The 10618-nt window shown below is 39.2% G+C and overlaps 1 long non-coding RNA gene across 1 annotated transcript in view; it reads right to left on the bottom strand.

The window, feature by feature from the left end:
• Nucleotides 1–7730: 7730 nt before the first annotated feature.
• The window catches only part of LOC104993422, a 28306-nt gene continuing 25418 nt past the window's right edge, over nt 7731–10618 (bottom strand). Inside the window, exons 2-3 of the long non-coding RNA XR_825819.1 lie at nt 9527–9630; nt 7731–7895 (exon numbers count right to left, since the gene is read on the bottom strand). This is a non-coding gene — a long non-coding RNA (uncharacterized LOC104993422). The remainder of the gene's footprint in view (nt 7896–9526; nt 9631–10618) is intronic.

Consider the following 10618-nt stretch of genomic DNA (forward strand, 5'->3'; position numbering starts at 1 on the left):
TTTAATGGAAATTTTAGAATTTAAATAGCAATAGTTAAATTTATAAATTCCACTGAATGGATTTAACCACAGATTAGATACAGTTAAGGAAAGAATTTGTAAAACTGGAGAATAAGTCACTAGAAAATATCCATGTTGAAAAAAAGAGGAATAAAAAATACAGAAAGGAGCATAAGGAATATGAAACACAAAGAGAAAGTCATAATATATGAACAAAATCTCAAGAAGAGTAAAAAGAGAAACTAGACATAAACAATACTTGACAATTTAATGGCTGAGAATTTTTCCAAACACCGATCAGATATAAAGAATTGCTACTAACTTTAAGAATAATAAAAAGAAAATAATACCTCACAGTAAAACTGCTAAAAACCAAAGTGAAAGAAATCTTGAAAGCAGTCAAAGAATTCAAAAGAGATTACAGTCAACAAAGTAACAATAAAACTGATAGGTAACTTATGAACAAAAACCAACTTTTGGACAAAAATTATAGAAGCCAAGAAACAATGAAAGTTATCAAAGTGTAGAAAGAAAATAACTGACAAACTAGAATTCCAATATCTAGGAAAAACACCCTCCAAAACACGAAGATGAAACAGTTATTTTTAGACAAACAGAAACCTAGGAGGTATGTCCAGCAGACCTGTACTAAAGAAAATACGAAGGGTAGTTCTTCAGACAAAAGAAAACGGACTTCAGATGTAAGCACAGAGGTGCAGAAAATAATTTAAAAGTTGGAAACAATCATATTAGTACATCTATATAACTATTATATTTAGCAAATAGAACAAAAATGGTGAAGTCTTTTAGGGTTTTAAAAATAAAGAACAGTCAATCTGACCATATCCCGGGATGTCAGTAACCATCTCCCTTTCAAGGCAATTATTAGGTCTACCAGAAAAGTAGTCCAGTAACCTAACTGTGGGGTCATGCCAAATATGAATAACTATTTAACTAACCCCCTTTCAAGAGACATTTGATTTATTTACAGCTTTGGTTATTATTCACCAAAGAGGTATGGACATTCTTTTGGAGTGATTATATGTCAATATCTATATTTATAGCTTTGTATATTTTTTCCATTCTTTCATTGTCCATTTTCAGTTTTGATTTGTAATGGCAAGCTAACAGATTTTTTAAAAATAGCCTTCCTACCCTGCAATGATTTAAACACACTGGTGGATCAGACAGTAAAAAACCTGCCTCCAATGCGGGAGACCTGGGTTTAATCCCTGGGTCAGGAAAATCCCCTGGAGAAGGGAATAGCAACCCAGGAGAAGGGAATAACAACCCACTCCAGTATTCTTGCTTGGAAAACCCCATGGAGAGAGAAGCCTAGTGAGCTACAGTCCATGGGGTCACAAAGAGTTGGACACGACTGAGCAAGTAACACATACACACATTTTCCTTTCACAGGTATTTATCAGCTTTTAGTTTTTCTTGTTCAAAACCTTGCAAATGGGGAATCTATTCTGTGACCACTAAGGTTCTCCATAGTGTAACGATACAGGAATATCAATAGTTAGAGTAATAAACTGTCTGCCAAAGTGTAAAATCTTAGGCTCTTTGAAACAAAGTGAGGGGAAATTTTTGAAAAAAATGAAATGAAACCTTAAACACACCAAAGGCTTTCAAATTAGAAAGTTATACTCAGGGAAATACATCATATTAAACCACACTGAGCTATTCTCCAGACTAAAAATACCATCCCTTTCATCTGTGGACACTGATACCACTGGTCTGGGACTTGCCTGCGCTCCTGTCTCCTGCCAACCAAGATAATGTGATGGGAAGCTTCTCCCCTCACAAGTTTAATCCTAGGGGAAAAGGAAAACAGAACAGTTTTTTCCTAAGGCAATTAAGAACCTTCAAAATATTTAATGAAAGGAATCTTAAAATGCAGATTGAACAATTAAATTAGTTACCCAGAACACTCTCTGTAGTTTGTCCTTGGGAATTTTATTTAATGCTAAAAAAAAAAAAAAAAAGAATAGATGAAAGACAGCCTATGTTTGAGGCCAAAAAGTATTTGTTTTAAACATACTGGCTTCCTTGTTTTCGAATTTTAACTTGGGTTAACTTTTTAAAGAAAATGAAAAAGAAAGCAAAGGGGGCTATGAAAGAATAAACATAATAAAATGTGGATTTCTGTAATATGGATCATCAAAGCCCTGGAATGTTAGAACTGGAAGGACTTTGGAGATCATTCAGCCCAGTTAACCTTTCACTTCACAAAGGACAAAACTTAACTTAATAAAACATAGAAGCAATTTGTGCACGGCCAAAAGTGAACCAGTGGGGCAGTGACGATAAAGAGCCAGATAAGCTGGTCCAGTTACAAACTCTTTCTATGACACTCTTGATTTATTCACATACAAGGAGGGGGAAGGCAAACCAGTTCCACAGTTACTTGGTTCCAAATTTTGTTGGCCCCAGACCTTCTGACAACTCTCAGGTATAACCTAGTGAAAAACCCCTCTCATTCCCCCTCATTATCCTCAAATCTGCCCTGGATCTTACCCACCACCAAGTCCTATAGATTCTACCTCCTAAACAGCTCTCAAGCACTTCCCTTCATCTACATTATCCCTGCCACTGATTTGGACATCATCTTTTTTCCTCCCATGAACTCCTGTAAAAGCACCAAACTATTCCTCTGCTTACTAATCCCACTGTTTCTCTTACAGCCTCCCTCCACAATCCCATTCTGCACACTGAACACAAAACTTCCCTGATTTAACTTCGTGGAGAATTTCCTCATGAAGAAAAATAGGATCTCAGTGGGTTCCTTCACTTTGGGGATCAGATGAGTCAGAGGCTTATCTGTAAACAGATGGCACATAGAATATAAGGCAATTCATGCAAGGTTTATTTCCAAAAGGACCAAGTATAAACAAGTGGCAGGGCACAGGGGAACCATAAGGGCACATTCAGAAACCTCTGACTTGTGGAAGTAGAACCCCGTAGTAAATGGCTTCCACTTCTGGGTATTTGTGCTCCTGCGCAAACCCCTCACCTTGATTGAGGGCTAGACCTCATGACTTGTCCCTAATGAAAGAGATGGAGCGTCATGTCCAAGATTTGGTTCTAAAATTGCGTGACTCCCACTGCCACCCACCCCCTTCCACCTTTTCTTTGCTCGCTCTGATAAAACAGGCTTCCACGTTGTGACTCATCCTATGAAGAGACACATATGGCAAGGAACTTGAGAGTCACCCCCAGACAACACACAGTGAGGAACTTAGGCCATCATTCAAAAGCCCTTGAGGAACTGAATCCCACCAACAACCATGTAAGTGAGCTTGGATGTGGGTCTTTCTCCAGTTGAGCCTTCAGATGAACCTGCTACATCTTGGCTGTAGCTTGTAAGATACCCTGAGCCAGAGGACCCACCTAACCTGCACTTGGGATTATGGACCCAAAGAAACTGTGGCAATAAATGTTTTGTTTAAGCCATTGAGGTTGGGGTAATCTGTTATACAGCTGTAAAATACTAATACAAACTGGAACCATCTCAAGGCCCAAAAGGATGAGCAGAAGAAAAATGTTTCTGGACCCAGAGGAGGAGAGCAGTCTGCCTAGAAACAAACAGTGACTTTCAGTCATGGGACATAGTCCATGGCAAACTTTGTCAAGAGGGAGTCAAAGGAAGAAATACCTTGACCTTCCTCTTCTTTCCTGTTCCCATGTCTTCCCAGGCCCCTGTTGACCATTGAGTTGAAAGTCAGAGGTTCTGGGAGCCCTTAGACATAGTCCAAGTGGAGCGTGGGTGTAGAGACACAAAGAGAAGATCCTGACAGAGCATCCACACTCCTTGTCTGATGCATATGCTCTTTTATGATCTGGCCCTAACTTAACTAGCCAGCCTTATTTCTCAACACTTCATCACAGAAACCTAGCACCAAGAAAGCAGGCACTTGTAGCTTCCAGAACTCAGTATACAATATCCCAACTCTGTCCCTATGCACGTGTTAGTCCTTCTGCCTCCACACTTCTTCTCCCATTGTCTGCGAGGTTAATTCTTATTTATCTTTCAAGAATTAAGGCAGGAACCCAACTCTCTGGATGCCTTCTATGACATCATCATCCCCTCTTCTGATATGGGCCTCCTGACCCTTCTATCTCCTCCCGGACCCCTCAGCTTACCTCTCTGTGCACTGCAATTGTCTAGTTATCCACCACCTCTGCCCCACTGGCCAAAGGGTTCTTTCAGGGAACAGCATCCATCCTGCCTTCCTAGCATCTGTGTCTGGCACACAAATGACACTCAATACATATTTGCTAACTAAATAGTTTAAAATCCTCATCACGCCTTGGTCACCAGGGTCTGCAGGTTCCGACTCTCAGTCGTACAACCTCTACAACTGCCTTCAGTGAATTCTGAAGCAATGTCCTGTTGCTAGCTTTCTCGAAATCACTGCTGAAACCTTCTGTGCACATTATCTAGTCCAACCCCATCACTTTGCATAAGAGGAAATGAAGCCAAACAGTATCTTATTTTTTGAGTTTACTTATTACGTTTATCTTGTGGGTAAACAGGGTTAATTTTATCAAGCTTCTATTTTATGTAGACTATTTTTTTTTCTTGTTTTTTCTTTTTTTTTTTGGTAAGAAGTGTTTCTTAGTTGGGAAAGAGGAAGGCAAAATAAGAAACAGAGCCAGGAAGATGAAGTTCCTCATCGGGAGAACCAGAGCATTAAGTGAGCCAGAGCTCTCAGCTCCCTGTTTGGCATCTTCCAACATAATGTACCACCTTCTGACCTTCCCAACCTGGGTCACAAGAAGCCACAATTTCCTCTGTGTACCGACCATGTGGGGGCTTCTCTGGTTGGCTCAGCAGTAAAGAATCTGCCTGCCAGTGCAGAAGACGTGGGTTTAATCTCTGAGTCGGGAAGCTCCCCTGGAGAAGGAAATGGCAACCCAATCCAGTATTCTTACCTGGGAAATCCCATGGACAGGGGAGCCTGGTGGGCTACAGTCCATGGAGTTGTAAAAGAGTCAGACACAACTTAGCAACTAAACAACAAAAACCTACCATTTAATTTCCCAGAGTTCTACCAAGTCAAATGACCAACCCAGGTGGAAATTTGTCAAGAGACATTATCAACACCACTCGGAACCAAATAAAATCAGAAAGCAACCTACTCTCACTCAAAAGAATTACTAGTTATTAAAGAAAGCAAACATTTCAGAACTTCTTCACCCAAGAAACAAGAGCACTAGCAAGTAGAATGAAGCTTGAGCATTACAAATGTTCAAAGGTACCCCAAGTCACACCGTGGAGAATAACCTCGAAAATCAAAGATCTGCCACATGATATTTTCATTAGTTTAACTAATGGCTTTCAGCCCCAACAATGTAGAAATGGTAGTTAGTGGTTGATAAGTCGATGGGAGAGAGAATACCAATTGGGCCTGTCAGGTTACCAGGACCCCATCACGGGTTCACTGGGAAATTACCAAGTAACCTTCAGCAAGTTATAAATATTTCCTAAACTTCAGTTTTCCCATCTATAAAATGAGAATATTGACTAGAAAATCTCTTAAGATGAAGTCACTAAAATTCCTTGATTCTAACTCAATCAGAGCCTTCTTTTTCTACATCTTGTAAGATCTGCAAATAATTACAGAATCAAAAACCCCCTTCAAGATACCAACTTATCCATGACTTTATAATGCACACTCCACCTGGATATATTAAAAGACACTAAATAAATGGGTTTCAAACTTAGCTGGGCATCACATTCTCTTGAGAACACTTTAAAACTCAGATTCCTAGGATCCAGCTCAGACCTAACAGCTCAGACAAAAACAACTTGAGGGTCCTTTGAAAGTGAAAGTCGCTCAGCCACGTCCAACTCTTTGCAATCCCATGGACTATACAGTCCATGGAATTCTTCAGGCCAGAACAGTGGAGTAGGTAGCCATTCCCTTCCCCAGGGGATCTTCCCAGCCCAGGGATCGAACCCAGGTCTCCCACACTGCAGGCAGATTCTTTACCAACTGAGCTACCAGGGAAGCCCAAGGGTCCTTTGGGGACCAGTATTTTTATAAAGTACCCCTAAATGATCCGATATACAGCCAGGTTCAATGGCCCCCAGGATCTTTTGGATCCAGGAACAGTAAAAAAAAAAAAAAAAAAGTTAACAGGTCTAGGCAACTTAATTAATAATTAATATTTTCTTTTAAATAGATTTTTTAATGTGACCAATACATTTTTCATGCAACACCTCCTATCCAAAATGTGAATATGAAGGATTTAAAAAACTAAATTAGAAAGCCTGCTCAAGTCAATAAATAAACCATGCCTTGGGAAAGTACAACTTCTCACAGTTAATGACATAGAAAACATGAAAAGAAAATGAAGAGTACTCTGAAAAGTGTAGGCTTAAGAAACCCACCCATCATTACTCATATGTCAGAAGGTTACCCTCCTAACTGGCATTTAAAAGTCACAACAACACTATGGACATAATCACCCCACTTATTAATCGGAGGTTTACTCAAAAGCTCCATTTCTCTAGACTTAGCTTTTTAAATGTCAGCATCTGAATCAACAAAACACAGTCCAGGCAAAAATTTCACACAGAAAACATCTGACAAGAGAAAGAAACAAACAAGGAAGAGAACAAAAATTAAAATGAAAGCATTACTTGCGCATTTTTAAATGTAAATTTCTGTTATAGACCTCTGAGAAAACGTTTGATTTTATAGCTCTGACCTTGAATTAATCATTACATAAGAGGACTTCCATAGAAAATATTTTTAATCAACCTTGGTTTCACGATTCCACCTTTACCCACACCTTGAGGATAGTGTCCTGCATTGGGTAAGTCGTGGTCATAGCCAGTGGCCAGTCTACAGCAGAGAACAAGGTGGATATCCCATGTGTCAAGCACAACTAGGGCTTAAGTTAGTCCAATGAACTAGATTTAAATGATTCCAGGTCCTGGACCCATACTGGGTGATAAGTGTATCTGTTTCTTTCTAACAGATTGAATAGATCCAATGTCTCTTTTATATCAATTAATGACCACAGCAAATAACATGAACACAAAAATACCCACCACAGATTTGTCATGAGGAAGCAAGACAGATTTCCAATGTAGAAACCAAATAACTAGTAGTCATTTCTCTGAAAAATTACAGGATTTTACAACTTTATCCCTAAATTACACTAAAAAATTAAGAGGCCCCTGCTGCTGCTAAGTCACTTCAGTCGTGTCCGACTCTCTGCGACCCCATGGACTGCAGCCTACCAGGCTTCTCTGTCCATGGATTTTCCAGGCAAGAGTACTGGAGTGGGGTGCCATTGCCTTGGTATCACTCAAAAAGTAAAAATCAAGTTCCCACAAACCTGTAGGGAGTTATCCCCTTCCACATAATACCAAACGTTCTTGTGCAAAGGTGTTTGGATTGCATGACCTTTACATCTCCTATTAACCTTTAATAATCTATTGATTTGCAATCTCCTGAATAATATAAAAATATTTGCATTGTTTTCCTGTGTCTTATAAGGCAACTTGTTGTATGAATATACCTTTTTAACAGCACCAACACTTATACAATTTCATAATTTATTTCCTCTCCAAGTGTCACTGTCTCTAAAGAAAAAAGATAAAAGGAAAAGAAGCCTTCATCATGGACTACCTCTGTGCCAGGCAGGATGTGAGATGCTTCATTGACTTTATCCAAATGAATCTTCACAATAACTTCATGAGGTACCATCTTTCCTCCCACCGTTTCCCCCGCTTTTATAGATTAAAAAAACAGAGACTCACAGAAGTTATTTAATGATTTCAGGTCACACAGCTTGGAAGTGGCGGAGTTGCCATTTTAACCCAGGTCTGACTTCAAACCCCATGTTCCTGCAAGTTTGGCACAGGGTCTCCTGGTCTGAGGTGGGTTAAGAAGGTAAGGAATAAATGTCTTTATGTTATTTTACATGTCTCACAACTTGGTTAGCCTCACTAATTTTTTTCTTTACTACAACTTAATAAGCCTCTCTCTTAGAGATGGGTTAACCAAGCATTCTTTTGTAAAGCAAAGGATTAAGGAATATAGCACTAAAAGCAAGAGTACTCTGAGAGTTCTATTTTTACAAGGAGAAGAGAAAAATTCACCATATTGATCATCCAGGAATATCTAGTTCAACACTATTCATATGATTAACATAGATAGAACACAGAGTCTTGCAGAATACACAGAACCCAGCAGACAGCTCAAATATTCAGTGAAACGAATGAGTATGATCTTATTTTCCTTATTTTTAATAATATATAGGACATAGTTCAGCTCAGTTTGCACCAACATGCAAACATCAAAATGGTATATGAGAAACAGCAACTATTTTCTCAAATTCAGCAATGCACAAGTAAAACCAATGTGCCACCTTTCCTTCCTTTAAAACGTATGCTTCCAAATATTTCTATTTGAATTAACAGCACCGATGCCCTTCTATCACCCCAGGGCAAAAACCCAGTCATCTTTGACTCTCCATTTACCTTATGATTTTATATTCATTCTGTTTCCAAGTTTTTGTTAATTCAGACTCTTTAAACCTCCTGCTCAGTCCTGCTCACTTCCAAGGGGGGATATAGAAGCAACCCCCACCACCCCTGCGAAAGCCTCCAATCCACCCTTGATGATAGTCCACTTGGGGATAAGAGCCACACCAGGGCAAGGATCATATCCCCCAAAAAACATTGTTTGTACAACTCTTGGCACTAAAGTTTTTATGATTAAATTCTAAAATTTGGCTCCATCCAGACTCTGCTCTAAGTCTCACCTCCATTTACTCCAATTACTTGCAAGTCATCCTTTGCCCAAGCTAACCGGTTCTGGTTGCCCTTCACTGACTCCCGCTCTTTGCCTTTGCAAAAGCATTTCATTCATTGCCTAGAATATTGCTCTACCCTTCTGCTTTCCACGTAAAGGAATCCTGTGGAGCCTTTAAAACTGAGTTCAAAGGCCTCTCCTCCACAGCCCATGCCAGATCTCTGAGGTTGGAAGTAATTGGCCACCTCCCCTGAGATTATGGAACACTCTACCTGCACTTCTCTTTCAGAAATAAACACTTAGACTCTATAACAGTGATCTGCATACATCTTACGTCTCCTATCAGCTGTAAAGCACCAAATACAAACACACCTCTGTGTCCTTTTAGCATTTTAGCATTTTTAGCATTCAGAACAGATCTTATGAGTACTATAGGTTTGAAGAACATTTGATTAATTAATGTTACACAAAGGCCTTTACACGAAAGGACAATACATGTCCATCTGCACTTTTAGGTAATCTTTGGTTTAAAGAAAACTAAGCCACATAATGTTTTTCAAATGTTCGATACCAGCCTAGCTTCCTTGAATTTTAAACTTGGGGAATCAGAGGGTCTGAGAAGGAAATTATGTTCAATTATCAGTCAAGGCCATTTAGGCAGAAAACATTTGTCGAGCCGCCCATCAACCATCAACCCCACAGATTACAGACATGCAGCAGCACCCCCAGCGTTGAACCAGATGCCTTACTTTGCGGTAGACTATCATATTTGGAGAACTCTCCTCTGGGTCCGCGATCCCCACTGCTCTCTGATCCCCGGATCCCTGAGCCATCCTGGGTGTCTTCACTCACACTGCAAAAATAAATGAATAGATCATTAAGACAGGAAAGAATTATGTAAAGAAAACTTTGCCACACAAAGAACTAAGTATCTGTTGGCAGGTGGCATGGAAATGAAACATGATGTAATTGCTTTTGGCTCCTCCTTAGTTTAACTGGTATTTTTTTCAAGTCAGGGGTAATTGTTGTCTGATTATCCACATACATGCTTCTCATTCCAAAGCCACATGGTTTGCGTGCTTTGTTTTCAGCTCAGAATCATACATTCTAAGGGTGATCAGATAGCAATCTTAAAAAATCTCCTGGAGATAGATGAAGTCAATCATTTATTTTGTCTTATCAAATCTCATGATTAATTCTAGGTATTAAAATATGAATATTTTACAAAGAAAATGCAAACCAACACCACTAGGAGATACTACTTACACACACCAGCATGGTTATAATAATTTTTTAACTCAAACAAGCATTGGCAAGGATGTAGGGAAATTAGAACCCTTGTACAGTGTTGATAGGAATGTAAAATGGTTCGGTCACTATGGAAAACATTTTGTTAGTTCCTCAAAAAGTCTAATATAGAATCTACCATATAACCTGGAAATTCCACTCATAAGAACTAAAAGCAGGCATTCAAACCAATATTTGAACACGTATGTTCAGAACAGCACTATCCACTGAAAAATGGAAACAACTCTACTTCCCTCAACTGATGAATGGCTAAACAAAATATGGTCTGTCTCTACAATGGAATATAGTTCAGCCATCCAAAGTAATAAAGTACTGATATAGTCTACAACGTAGATCAGCCTTGAAAACATTATGCTAAGTAAAAGAAATCAGACAAAAAAGGTTACTGAGATGGACTGAATATTTATGTCCCTCTAAAATTTATACGCTGAAATCCTAATCCCAAATCTGGTAGAACTAAGAGGTAGAGAGTGTGATGGGATTTGTGTCCTGATCAAAGAGATCCCAGAGTGTTCCTTTCCACTAAGTGAGGA

Source organism: Bison bison, unplaced genomic scaffold (assembly GCF_000754665.1).
Source record: "Bison bison bison isolate TAMUID 2011002044 unplaced genomic scaffold, Bison_UMD1.0 scf7180017864239, whole genome shotgun sequence".
NCBI classification, from domain to species: domain Eukaryota; kingdom Metazoa; phylum Chordata; class Mammalia; order Artiodactyla; family Bovidae; genus Bison; species Bison bison.